We start from the raw sequence: 14,782 nt of genomic DNA, 5'->3' as shown, positions 1-14,782 counted from the left end.
AGACAATGAAAAATGTCCACCATAACCCCTGCTGAACCCATGCCCCATAGAAAACCATCAAGCCCCATCAAAGAATTCTATAGTCTGATCATTGCTGCCCTACCCAAAGAGTCTACCACCTTATACCCTTACATAGTGTTCCATGGTGCACCTGCTTACCTAGTCCCCCCAATATAAGTGTTTGATTTTGGGGGCTCTCTATCCAGCTTTAAGATAGGGACTCAATTAGGTGGGAGGAATTTAGGAATGCAGTTTCAAATTAGGAAAAGTGGAAGTTACTCAGGAAATGGTGCACCATGTACATGTAAGTCAAATGATTACATTTCACACTAAGTATCTTTTATAATTTTATCAATCACAGCTCAGTAAAGTGGGGGGTGGGTGGGGGAGAAAGCTGGTACAAAGCTATCAAACAATTAGAAAGCAAAGGGGTAGCAATTTGGGGGAAGATTTAAGCTGGATCCCTACCTCATTCCATATACAAATAAACTCAGTGTAGGTCAATCACATATGTTTAAACACAAAAAATACTTTTAAAATGGCTAGTTGCACAATTAAAATCTTGGTCTATAGAAGGCCTCTCTAAGCATGACCTAAGATCCAAGAACCATGATGGGGGGTCGGGGAAGACTACAAAAATTAAAAGCAAATATGAATGTGTGTGGGGGTCGGGATGGAGACTGAGTGAAAATCTGTAACAAAGGGTTAATTTCGCTAATAAGCAAAGAGCTCTTAAGAATTAATAAGCAAGCCCGTCACAAAAAATGGGCAAGACACATGAACAAGCAATTTCACTTTTTAAAAGGGTATAAATAATCAATCACCATTGGGGAAACCACACAACCTCACTCATAATGAGGTGCCATACAAATAAAATGATCTCCCACCATTGTTGGGGAGGACGGGGTGGGCCATCAGAGCTCATGGGCCCCACATCAAACCCAGTGACCCCTCCATGGGTTGCAGCTTGGACCTGAGGTCCACATGGGCTCCCTAGTCTTTTGCCCCCAGGCTCATCCCTTAAGCGTGGTCACCCACCATGAGCGTGGTCACCCACTGTGTGGCTTCCTGGAGGGGTGGTAAGGAGACATCCACTTGCCCCTGCATCAACCACTGTACCCTCTGAAACTGGCCAATCAATGGGACACTAAGCAAATTGATCCCGTAATTTAGACCCAAAGCCCACTTCCTGTCCCGTTTTCCAGATCAAATTAATCCCGGCCAATTAATCCTCAAGAAGAGTGTACCAGCAGTGAGAAAAATGTGCCCCATGGGGGCAGAAAAAGCAGCAAATACTCCGTGGCCACAAACCTCCCCGAAGCTTTCTATATGACATTTATTACCGATGAAATTTATGCTCACTAGGTAGATTTCGTTACAAAACGACCCTCAGAAGCCCCCCAGATTAACACAGTCTCCTCAGTTAACACACACTCTGCATGGGCACTTGCTATGCAAATACAGCCAGAAGACCAGCCCTAAACTCCCATAATCCTCCCAAATAGGCCTCATACGCACAAATAATTAAAACCTGGGCAACCACAAGCCCACCTTCCCCAAACACCCATCCAAGAGAAGCACCAAGGAAGACCAAGGTTAACCATCAGCCCCGAGCCTCTCATCCAAGACGGCCGCCTGCACGCCCCGCCCACACAGACATTCTAGAACCTTCTCTGAACAATGCATCTAAGATTATTGCCATAGCACCAGCCACGCAGCCGTCAAAATCAGAACAGTCTCAGGCGGAAGCACATTTACACGTAGAAAACTATGCCCCAGAACCCCGCCCGCCCCACCTCCTTGCTGGTCAGCCCCGGGGGAGGCCCTGTGATGCCATCTACAAAGAGGGCAGTAAATGTCACCGGCTTCCCACACGGCCTGTGTGCCAACTACGTCACCGCCCAAGGAGACAGGTTCACCTGTGACCGCCGTTTTACCACCACGTAAACGAGGCCTAGAGAGGCCAGAGCGACTCGCCCCGGGAGCTCAGGGCCGGAAAGACGGGAAGGTGGGCTCTAAACCCGCGTGCGGCGACTGCACGGCCCTGTCGTTCGGGAAGAGAAAGGCGAAAAGAGGGCTCCTGCTGTCCTGCCTCGGATGTCGCGCGTCGGAGGCGACTGCACGGGGAGATCCTGCCTGGCTCCGTGGATTCCACATCCAGTGGTGGTGCGGCTGGGGGCCAGGCGGGAAGGGGGGTCCTCCTCCCTCCGGAACGGCCCTGCACGTGCGCCTCCCCCCCCCCCCCCCCCCGGCTCAGAGGTTCGCCGTGGGGCCACCTGCAGGCGCTCGTGGGTTGGCCACCCCTTCTCAGGGGGGTTACCCTTTGGGCGCACACTCTTCCGTTTTCCCTGCCACCTGGCACCAAACATAGCGTTTGCAGGGCTGTGTTAAGACCTCCGTTCTAGGATCGTCAGAAAGCCAATGATGGTTTCATCTCAATATCTGACTACAAGAAGCCACTGGGTTTTTTTACCTTTTTTTCCGAAAGGTAACGATTTGGGCCAAACTTTATAAAGGTTTATAGGCCAAATGTTACGCATAACTATTTTTTGATCTTTTAGAGACGAAAAAAATAACAATAATAATAATAAACTGCTAAGCCCCCTGATGAGGCTTCCTATGCGGAGGGTATGGAATTGGGCAAACTTTTTAGCCTCCTATACTTTTATTTAAATGAGGGAAACTTATAGCAAAAGAAACGACCTCCTCAGCAAAGCCCTCTGTCAAATGGCATTCTCTTATCCTAATGGTTTCTTAGACAACTTCGGTCATCTTTTTATTCAACAAATATACAGAGAATACAGCGTCTATGCCAGCTTCTGGGAGTTCTGCTCTTGGGGGGGTTATAGTCCATCAGGGGAGACACGCATGCACCAAAGAATTGAAAGAATTACAGATGATGACAGGATGGGGGCCCTGGGGAATAGGAGGTATTTTGGGGGGGACTCCACTTTGGATAGACTGGCCAGGGAGGGCCTCTCAGGGAGGTGACGTTCCTCATGGGTACGCACAGGATGACAAGGAGCTAGTCATTTCAGTAACACGATACTACTTTTTTTTTTCTTTTTCAGCCACACCTGCAGCATATGGAAGTTCCCGGACCCGGAATCGAGTCCAAGCCAGAGTTGTGATCTAGGCCACGGCTGCAGCAATGCCAAACCCTTAACCCGCTGTGCCGGGCTGGGGATCAAACCTGCGCCTTTGCAGAGACAAGCCAGATCGTTAACCCACTGAGCCACGGCGGGAACGCCACGCGTCACTATTCCTGGTTAATGTTAATTATTCAAGCATGCTAACTAATATTTACAGAGCACTTTACACAGGACAGGCCCACTGTCCCAGGCCCTTTCTGTGGATTATCCCATATAATCACTTGGAAACCGTAGAAAGAGATACCCTATCATCTGCACAAGATGTGCCCAGCCTGTATCCCATTGCACAAAAATGAAAAAGGTAAATTATATCTAAAACAATGTGAATAATTTATGCAAACTATGCTTTTAACAATGGTTTCATGAAAAAGACCACGTAAGAAGCACTTAATCTGTGTAGTTGCTACCCAGGTTTCTATTTTAGAGTTGAGGGATTTGGTGTCTCCATGATGATTTTCCTGTGTTTAAACATTTATACACTAGGAAAAACCAAAATGTGCTGCTTTTGTCTGTCTTAGGCTCTGTATCATTTAAGAAGGTATTCGGCTGCAAATAACAGAAGCGTGACTTGGAGAGGCACAAACAGAGGTTTTGATCTCTCACTTACCAAGAATTCTGGAGGCAATACCACTTAAATTATTCCAGCATATAACCAAAGGAAATTTGCAAAATTATTTTTATGAAATGTAACATTGATTCTAAATCAATAGCAGGGCCAATGGCTCCACGATTCTCTTGGCTTCCCTCTCGGGGTTGCAAAATGGTATGATGTCTTAGGCCAACGCAGAAAGAAGAAGAGGACAGCCCAGGCAACTCTCTTTCATCAGGAAGCCAAATGCTTTGCAAATGCCCTTCATTCTCTCCACCATGTGAAATACACATAGATACCTGGATAGCAAGATAAAGACTTATATGGCTAGATTAAATAGCTAGCTTGCTGGACAGACAGGGAAGTATTTGTTCACGAACACTATCATACACACATGTATTTATAATTTTTTGTTGCCTGGATTTTGATGGAATGTCTAGAAAGATACATCCAGGGCCTGTAGTTTTTTCTTTGTTTGTTTGTGTTGTGTTTTGTTTTGTTTTTTGGCTGCAACCACAGTATGCAGAAGTTCCCAGGCCAGGAACTGAACCTATAACGACAGCAGTGACACCACCAGATCCTTAACCAGCTGAGCCACCAGGGAACTCCCCAGCCTGTCATTGTTAAGGATTTGTCAAGATAACAGGTAGAAACTTTCCAATCATGAGACTAACTTGCATAATTCTATGTAAATCAGATTGAGAGCCTAGACGAAATAGATGATTTTCCAGGAAAATGCGATTTATCAAAATTGACCCCACCAGAGACAAAAGAAATCTAAACAGACTAGTTAAAATGTAGGGGGTGGGGAGAGGGAATGCAGAGGCTGGTTAGAGAGCACTGTGACAAAAGGCTTCGGGCTCTTGGAGTGAGAAACTTGTCAGTGGAAGGAAGCATGAGGGGCTTCTAGGTCAGCAGTGTCTGTTTCTCAATCTAAATGCCAATTAAACAAATACATTCTATTTGAGAAAATTCATTGAACTGTACACCTATAATGTGAATTTTTTCAGTGTATATACTTAAAAATTGTTTTCTAATGAAGAAAAGGAAAAAGGCACCAGACCCAGAGAGTTCTATAGGGGAATCCTTCTAAACCTTTAAAGGCCAAATAATTCCAATACCACTTAAATTATTCCAGCATATAACCAAAGGAAATTTGCAAAATTATTTTTATGAAATGTAACATTGATTCTAAATCATACCAAAGATTCCATCCAAAAATAAAATTGTGGGAGTTCTCTTCTCGGTAGGAGAGAATATGACTAGTATCCATGAGGACATAGGTTCCATCCCTGACCTCGCTCAGTGGGTTAAGCATCCAGGATTGCCATGAGCTGTGGTGCAGGGCGCAGACGTGGCTCAGATCTGGCGTTGCCGTTGCTGTGGCATAGGCCAGCGGCTGCAGTTCTGATTCCACCCCAAGCCTGGGAACCTCCGTTATGCCATGGGTACAGTGCTAAAAAGACAAAAATAAAATAAAATAAAAATAAAATTACAGACCAATATCACTTATGAATATCAGTGTGAAAATCTTATAAGCAAGGAGAATCCAACATTAGAGTTTAAGAAATCTTGCCTAGGTGAGATTTATTCTATGAATTCAAGGTTGATTCAATATTAGCAAGATAGTGATATTTGCCAAAATTTAATATTCATCACTCATATGTATGAATACGACAAAATATATATTGTCTTTTTAGGGCCACACTTATGGTACATGGAAGTTCCCAGGCTAGGGGGTCAAAACAGAGCTGCAGCTGTCAGCCTGCACCACAACCACAGCAACACCAGATCCGAGCTGCACCTGTGACCTATGCCACAGCTCACACCAACAGTGGTTCCTTAACCCACTGAGCAAGGCCAGGGATTGAACCTGGATACTACTCAGGTTCATTATTGCTGAGCTACAGTGAGAACTCCTCATTTGTCTTTTTAAAAATCCAATAAAATAGTGATTAATAAATGCTCCTTAATATGAGTCTATGTAGCATATATACATATATATCATTTATATATATGATACATATATAAAATATATTTTTCTCCAAAAACCAGTATTTTACTTAATGAGGAACATCTTTTAGAAGTTCTTTTTCCGCTAATGTCAAGGACAAGAATCAAAAAAGACAGGATGCCGCGCATTGACACACTATTTATCATTTTACCAAACATATAAGCCAATTCAGTTAGACAAAAAAAGCAATTAGAGAGATCTGAGAATTGGAAAGGAAGAAGTAAAACTATTCTTTATGCAACTGATACAATTAAATATCACAACTCTCCCCGCCCCAAAAAAATCACAGGAAAGCAATTACTTAAAAATGAGAATTAAAAAGCAGGTAAATAAGAACAATATGCAAAAATCAATAGCTTTCCAATAATTGCTTTTCTTTCTGGCTATTCTATCCAACAGCTGACTTGAACAACACATCAGACTGCAGAGACACACAGACCTAACAGACACATACTACAGAATAAACGTTGTGCTCAAATGCCATGAAATATTCTCCAGGATAAAGCACAAAACAAATTTTAACACATTTAAAAATATAAAAGTCATTTCAAGTATCTTTCCCATCTAAAATGGAATGAAACTAGAAGTCAAAAGAGTAAGAAAATGAAAAAAAATTCGCAAATACGTGGAAACTAAACAAAACGTTCTTGAACAACGAGGAAAATAAAAGGGAATTTTAAAAGAATTTTGAGATAGGAGTTCCCGTCATGGCACAGCAGAAACGAATCTGACTAGCAACTATGAGGTTGCGGGTTCGATCCCTGGCCTCGCTCAGTGGGTTAAGGATGAGGCGTTGCTGTGAGCTGTGGTGTAGGTCGCAGACACGGCTCAGAGCTGATGTTGCTGTGGCTCTGGTGTAGGCTGGCAGCTACAGCTCCGATTGGACCCCTAGCCTGGAAACCTCCATATGCCACAGGTGCGGCCCTAAAAAAGACAAAAAGAAAAGCATTTTGAGATAAACAAAAATGAAAATATAACATGCCAAAACTTACGGGATATAGCAAAAGAAGCACTAAGAGGGATGTTTATATTGAGAAGCTTCTACACTATAAAAGAGAAATGACCTCAAATAAACAACATAACTTTACATCTCAAAGAACCAGAAAAAGAAGAACAAACTAAGCCTAAAGCTAGCAAAAGGAAGGAAATAATAAAGATCAGAGCAGAAATAAATCAAATAGAGAATAGAAAAACAATAGGAAAAAGTAGGACCTGGTTTTTTGAAAATATAAACACAAAGCCAACACATAGCTAGCCTAACGAAGAAAAAAAGAGAAGATTCAAATTTTAAAAACCAGAAACGAAAGTGGAGCCATTACAACAGATGCCTCAGCAATAAAAAAAGATCATAAGGGCTTATTATGAACAATTGTATGCCACCCAACTGGGTAACCTAGATGAAACATAAATTCCTAGCTACAACCTGCCAAAACTAAATCCAGAAGAAACAGAAATTCTGAACAGAGTACTAACAAAGAGACTGAAATTAGTAATCAAAGCCTCTCAACAAAGAAAAGCCTAGGACCAGATGGCTTTATGGGTAAATTCCATCAAACATTCATAGAAGTTTGTTTTTTGTTTTTTGTTTCTTTTTGTCTTTTGTCTTTTTAGGGCTGCACCCACAGCATATGGAGGTTCCCAGGCTAGGGGTCGAATCAGAGCTGTGGCTGCCAGCCTACGCCAGAGCCACAGCAACGCTGGATCCGAGCTGCGTCTGCCACCTACACCACAGCTCATAGCAAGGCCGGATCCTTAACCCAGTGAGCGAGGCCAGGGATCAAACCTGAAACCTCATGGTTCCTAGTCAGATTCGTTTCTGCTGCGCCACGACGGGGAACTTCAGAAAAATTAATTCTTAAACTCTTCCAAAATAATAGAAGAAGAGGAGGCAGGTTCAAACTCATTTTATCAGGCAGCAGCATCCTGCTACTAAAGCCAGGTAAACATATCACAAGAAAAGGCTACAGGCCAATATCCCTGGTGGACACAGATGCAAAGATCCTTAATAAAATACGAAGAAACCAAATTCAGTGAGACATGAAAAGGATCATATACCATGAACCAGTGGGATTTGTCCATCCTGGGATGCAAGGATGGTTCGACATGTAGAAATCAATCAATGTGATACACTTTATTAACAGAATGAAGGGTAGAAACCAAAGGAGCATCTCAATAGATGCAGAAAAACATTTGATAAAGTTCAGTATCCATTCATGATGAAATCTCTCAACTAAATCAGTATAGGAGGAACTTACCTCGACACGATAAGGCCATATATGAAAAGCCCATAGCTAATACCATAATCAATGGGAGAAAACTGAAAACTCTTCCTCTAAATTCGGTTTAAAAAACGAAACAAAACAAGGAAGTTGTAGCCAGAGCAATTAGACTAGAAAAAGAAATAAAAGGCATCCAAATTGGAAAGGAAAAGGTAAAATTAGCTCTGATGACATGATCACATGTGTAGAAAACTCTCAAGACTCAACAACGACCAAAAAAAAAAAAAAAACAAACAAACCTGTTAGAACTAAAAAGTTAATTCAGTAGTGTTGTAGGATCAAAAAATCAACGTACACAAGTTCCCTTCGTGGCTCAGGGGTTAACGAATCCAACTAGGAACCAGTAGGCTGCGGGTTCAATCCCTGCCCTTGCTCAGCAGGTTGGAGATCTGGCGTTGCTGCGAGCTGTGGTGTGGGTCGCAGACAGGGCTCAGATCCTGCATTGCTGTGGCTGTGGCGTAGGCTGGTGGCTACAGCGCCGATTCGACCCCTAGCCCGGGAACCTCCATATGCCGAGAGAGCAGCCCTAGAGAAGGCAAAAAGACCAAAAAAAAAAAATCACAATTCTATACGCAAATAACAAATTATCCAAAAAAGAAATTAAGAAAACAATTCCATCACAATAGCAAGAAAAAGAATAAAATACAGAGAAATAAATATAAAGAGGCGAAAGACTAGGACACTAAAAATTATGAAACATTGATGAAGGAAATTAAAGAAAACACAGGTGACTAGAACGCCACCTTATTTTCATGAGTTGGAAGAATACCCAAAATGATCTATAGATTCAATGCCATCTTTTTTAAAAAAAATTTTTATTATGGTTGTTTACAACATTCTGTCAATTTCTGCTGTATAGCAAAGGGATCCAGGTGTGTACGTATATGTGTGTGTGTGTATATGTATATATTATATATATATTCTTTCTCCATCTTATCTTAATATCATGTTCTATCACAAGTGATTAGATAGAGCTCTCTGTGCTACACAGCAATTCTTCCTGGCTTATCCATTCTACCTGTAATAGTTTGGATTCAATGCAATCTTTATGAAAATCCCAAAGGCAATATTTATGGAAATAGGCATTCTTTTTCTTTTTTTTTTTGTTGTCTTTTTGCCTTTTTTAGGGCCGCTCCCGCGGCATATGGAGGTTCCCAGGCCAGAGCCACAGCAATGCGGGATCCAAGCCGTGTCTGCAACCTACACCACAGCTCACGGCAATGCTGGATCCTTAACCCACTGAGCAAGGCCAGGGATCGAACCCACAACCTCATGGTTCCTAGTCAGATTCGTTAACCACTGTGTCATGAAGGGAACTCCAGAAATAGGCATTCTTTACAAAAATCCTAAAATTAGCATGAGACAACAAAAGTCCCCAAAGAGCCAAGCAATCCTGATCAAGAAGAACAAACCTAGAGGCATCACAATTCCTTATCTAAAAATATTATATTACAGGAGTTTCCTGGTGGCTTAGCAGTCAAGGATTTGGTGCTGTCACTGCTGTGGCACAGGTCCAATCCCTGGTCCCTGAACTTCTGCATATCATGGGCACGGCCAAAAAATAAAAACTATATATATATAGTTTTATTATATATATAAATGTATAGTTTATTTATATATATATAGTTTTATTTATATATATTTATATATATAGTTTTATATTTTATATATAGTTTTATTTTATATATATATATATATATATATATATATATATATATATATATATAAAAGCTACAGTAATCCAAACAGTATGGTACTGGCATAAAAATGGAAATTAAGGAGCAATACAACAGATCCCGGACATAAACCCACACATCTATGGTCAGTTGACTTTTGACGAGGATACCAAGGAGGAAAGGAGAGTCTCTTCATTAAATGGTATGGGGAAAACTGGATGTCCACATGCAGAAGAATGAAATTGGAATCTTATCTCGCAGCAGCCATAAAAACCAACTCAAAATGGATGGATGACTTAAACATAAGACCTGAAGCCATAAAACTAACATAAGAAAACATAAAGAAAAGCTTTTCGACATTGGTTTGGGTGATGACTTTTTTGGATATGACACTGAAAGCACAGGCAGCAAAGGCAAAAATAGGCAAGTAGGATTGCATTAAACCAAAAAGCTTCAGCACGGCAGCAGAAACAATCAACAGAGTGAAGAGGAAACCTACGGAATAGGAGAACACATGTGCAAACAATCTATCTGATAAGGGGTTATTTCCAAAAATTTGTAAGGAACTCACACAACTCAAGAGCAAAAAAAATCAGGAGTTCCTGTTGTAGCTCAGTGGTACCGAACCTGACTAGTATCCATCAGGTCATAGGTTCGATCCCTGGACCTGCTCAGGGGGTTAAGGATGTGGCGTTGCCATGAGCTGTGGTGTAGGTCACAGATGCAGCTTGGATCTGGCATTGCTGCAGCTATGGTGTAGGCTGGCAGCTACAGCTTGGATTCAACCCCTAGCCTGGGAACCTCCATATGCTGCAGGTGCAGCCCTAAAAAGTCAAATACAATAAGAGCAAAACCCCCCAAATAACCTGATTATAAACTAGGCAAAGGACATGAATAGATATGTCTCAAAAGAAGACAGGCAAAGGGCCAGCAGGTATGTGAAAATGCCGTCAATATCATGAATCATCAGGCAAGTGCAAACCAAAGCTACAATGAGGTATCATTTCACACCTGTTAGCATGGCTATTATCAAAGAGGCAAACGTGTCAGTGGGGATGGGGAGACGAGAGAACCCTCGTACGCTGTTGCTGGGATGTGTGTTGGTCCAGCCATTATGGAAAAGTGTCTTGAGATTCCTCAAAAAATTTAAAATGGAATGACATTATAATCCAGCCATCCTACTTCTGGGTACTTGCCAAAGGACATGCAGGCCATGTATTACAAGATCTGCTCATGCAAGCCTTGGTCACAGTCGCTAAGACAGAAACAACCTAAATCTGTCTGTGGACCCATGGATAAACCAACTACTGCCCGTATCCGCAATGGAATCGTATTCAGTCTTAAAGAAGTAAATCCTGCCCTTTATGATAATATGAATGAAGCTAGATGACATCACGCAGAGGGAAACAGGCCAAGCCCAGAAAGGCAGACCCTGTGTCCTCTCCCTTACGCGTGGTCTCCAACCCAGTCGCACTCAGAGAGGCAGAGTCACGGTAGGTTGCTGGAGGCTGGGCGGCGCAGGGCGAGGGCGGGGGACGACAGGGCAGGGCCGGGGGCGGGGGCAAGGTCCGGGGCGGGGCCGGGAGATGTGCAGGAGACAGAGTTTCCATGACACAAGCACGAAGTTGTGGAGATCTCGTGTACACAGTGTGACTGCGGCGAACGCAGTACCGTGTACTTGAGAGGTGCTAGGCAAGAATACCTTCCGTGTTCTCACCAGAAGGAAAAAGGAAGAAAATGGTAACTATGTGAGCTGCGGTTGAGGTTCATTAGCTTGATTGTGGTGCTTCTTTCACAATGATGCTCAAAACGTCAGGCTGGGAGTTCCTGTCGTGGCACAGTGGTTAACGAACCCGACTAGCAACCATGAGGTTGTGGGTTCGCTCCCTGGCCTCGCTCGGTGGGTTAAGGATCTGGCGTTGCCGCGAACTGCGGTGTAGGTCGCAGATACAGCTCCCGCGTGGCTGTGGCTGTGGCGTAGGCCCGCAGCTGTAGCTCTCATTAGACCCCTAGCCTGGAACCCCCATATGCTGTGGGTGTGGCTCTAGAAAAGACAACAACAACAAAATCAGGCTGTACAACTTCAGTACATACATTTGTACTGTCACTTACACCTCTATAAAGATGGGGGAAACCAAATATCGAGTGAAAGGAAACACAATAAAGACTTCAGGAGAAAGCCTAGGAAACTACGGGTTGGCTAGAGCCCACAAGGTCCTTTTCCTTTCTATGATTCTTAAATTTTTTTTAATTTTTTTATCTTTCTGCTATTTCTTGGGCCGCTCTCGCGGCATATGGAGGTTCCCAGGCTAGGGGTCGAATCAGAGCTGTAGCTGCCAGCCTACACCACAGCCACAGCCATGCGGGATCCTTAAACCACTGAGCGAGGCCAGGGATTGAACCCGAAACCTCATGGTTCCTAGTTGGATGCATTAACCACTGAGCCACGACAGGAACCCCATGACTCTTAAACCTTATTTAACATGTAGGGTAGGTGTCTCCCTTTCGCCCCCTCCTTCCTCCCCCTCCCCGCCACAACAGTTATTACAACTCAGTTGAAGGAACGGAGGAAGAGTTTTTTTGGCCCCTAGAGTTTTGCATAGTTTAGATTTTGTGGATTGCATCCCCATAGTATAGACCTATTTAGAACTCTTATTTGAAAAAAAACAACTATTTTTTAAAAATTAGTATATTACCAGGGAAATTTGAACAGCCAGTTGATATTCACCAGCATTTTAAAAATTAGTATCATGAGTTCCCGTCGTGGCGCAGCAGAAATTTCTTTTTAAGAAATTCGCATCTTTTAGGTGGACCCACTAAAATAATATGATCTTCCAAAATAATCCAATGGGGTGGAGGTGGGAGTGGGACCCGTGGGTGTGCTGGTAACAGTATGTGCTCCAGCTGGAGGTGGCGGGGAACAGGGAAGGCTTGATCTGTAGGATTTGCCAATTTCCACGATGTAAATACTCCCATCATGGTTGGTTTCAAACGCCCAGCTGTGTGGCACAGAACACAGAACTGGGAACAGAACTGGTTCTTGGCAGGCACAGCAAGCCAGTGCCAGCACATCACCGATAGGGGCAGTGAGTTCAAGCTTGTTGCATCTGGAAGAGGAGTCCATGGAGTCCATTACACTACTCTATTTTTTTTTTTTTTGCCTTTTCTTGAAGCGCTCCCGTGGCATATGGAGGTTCCCAGGCTAGGGGTCCAATCGGAGCTGTAGCCACTGGCCCACGCCAGAGCCACAGCAACGCGGGATGATCCGAGCCACGTCTGCGACCCACACCATAGCCCACAGCAACTCCAGATACACTGAGCAAGGCCAGGGATCGAACCCGCAACCTCATGGTTCCTAGTCAGATTCGTTAACCACTGCGCCACGACGGGCACTCCCGCTACTCTAATTTTTAAAATTTTATTGAAGTAGGGTCAATTTACAGTGGTGTGTTAATTCCTGCTGCACAGCAAAGTGACTCAATTACGCATATCCATTCTTTTTCATTTTTCTGCATTATGGTTTATCTCGGGGTAGTAAATAGAGCTCCCTGTGCTATAGAGCGGGACTGTGCTCTTTATCCACCCTAGATACAATAGTTGGCATCTGCTAACCCCAGACCCCGAGTCCACGCCTCCCTCACCCACCTCCTGCTTGGTCCCTAAGTCTATTCTCTGTCTGTGAGTCTGCTTCTGTTCCGTAGGTGTGTTTACGTGTGTTGTGTTTTAGGTTCCGCACACAAGTGACAGGATATTTGTCTTCCTCTGACTTACTTCATCTGAGTTGCATTCACGTTGGTGCACATGGCATTGTTTCATCCTTATTTATGACTGAGTAATATTGCATTGTGTGTGTACGTATATAAATACACAATGGTGTATACATGTGGATATACATGTGCCACATCTTCTTGATCAGTCCACTTGTCAGTGGACATTTAGGTTGTTTCTGTGTCTTGGCTTTTTAAAATAGTGCTACTATGAACACAGGGGTGCATGTATCTTTTCAAATTACACTTTTGTCTGGATATATGCCCAGGAGTGGGATTGCTGGATTATATGCCAATTCTATTTTTTTTTTAAATTTTTTAATTTTGCTTTTTAGGGCCACACCCACAGCATATGGAAGTTCCCAGGCGAGGGGCTGAATCAGAACTGCAGCTGCCGGCCTACACCACAGCCACGGCAACACGGGATCCAAGCCACGTCTGCGACCTACACCACAGTGCATGGCAACGCTGGATCCGTAACCCACTGAGCGAAGCCAGGGGTAGCACTCATCCTCACGGATACCAGTAGGGTCATTTCTGCTGAGCCACCACAGGAACCCCCCAAACTCTATTTTCAGTTCTTTGAGGACCCTCCATACTGTTTTCCACTGTGGTTGCACCAATTTATGTTCCCACCAACAGCATAGAAGGCGCCCTTTTCTCAACACCCTCTCCAGCATTTGTTATTTGTAGGCTTTTTGATGATGGCCATTCCGACCCGTTCTTTTTTTAAAATTGAGATATAATTGGCATAGAACCTTACATTCATTTCAGGTGTACAACTTAAGGACTTGTATTGTGTATCTATTGCAGAATGATTATCACGTGAGTTTAGTTAATTTCCATCACCACACGTAGTCACAAAAACGTTTTTTCCTGTGATGAGAACTTTTAAGATGGGCTTCCTTAGCAAATTTCTTTCTTTTTTTTTTATTTTTTTGTCTTTTTGCTATTTCTTGGGCCGTTCCCAGGCTAGGGGTGGAATTGGAGCTGTAGCCCCCGGCCTACGCCAGAGCCACAGCAACGCGGGATCCGAGCCGCGTCTGCAACCTACACCACAGCTCACGGCAACGCCGGATCCTTCACCCACTGAGCAAGGGCAGGGACCGAACCCGCAGCCTCATGGTTCCCAGTCGGATTCGTTAACCACTGCGCCACGACGGGCACTCCAGCAGATTTCAAATACGCGACGCAGCGCTATCGGCGGTAGGAGGAGACTATGCCCTGTGTCACTGTAGGGATGATCGTAGGTGGCACTGCCACCGCCACGCGCTACATCCCCTCGCCCTCTCATTTGTATCAACA

Source organism: Phacochoerus africanus, chromosome 3 (genome assembly GCF_016906955.1).
Source record: "Phacochoerus africanus isolate WHEZ1 chromosome 3, ROS_Pafr_v1, whole genome shotgun sequence".
Lineage (NCBI taxonomy): Eukaryota > Metazoa > Chordata > Mammalia > Artiodactyla > Suidae > Phacochoerus > Phacochoerus africanus.
Note: the sequence above shows the minus strand (reverse complement) of the source record.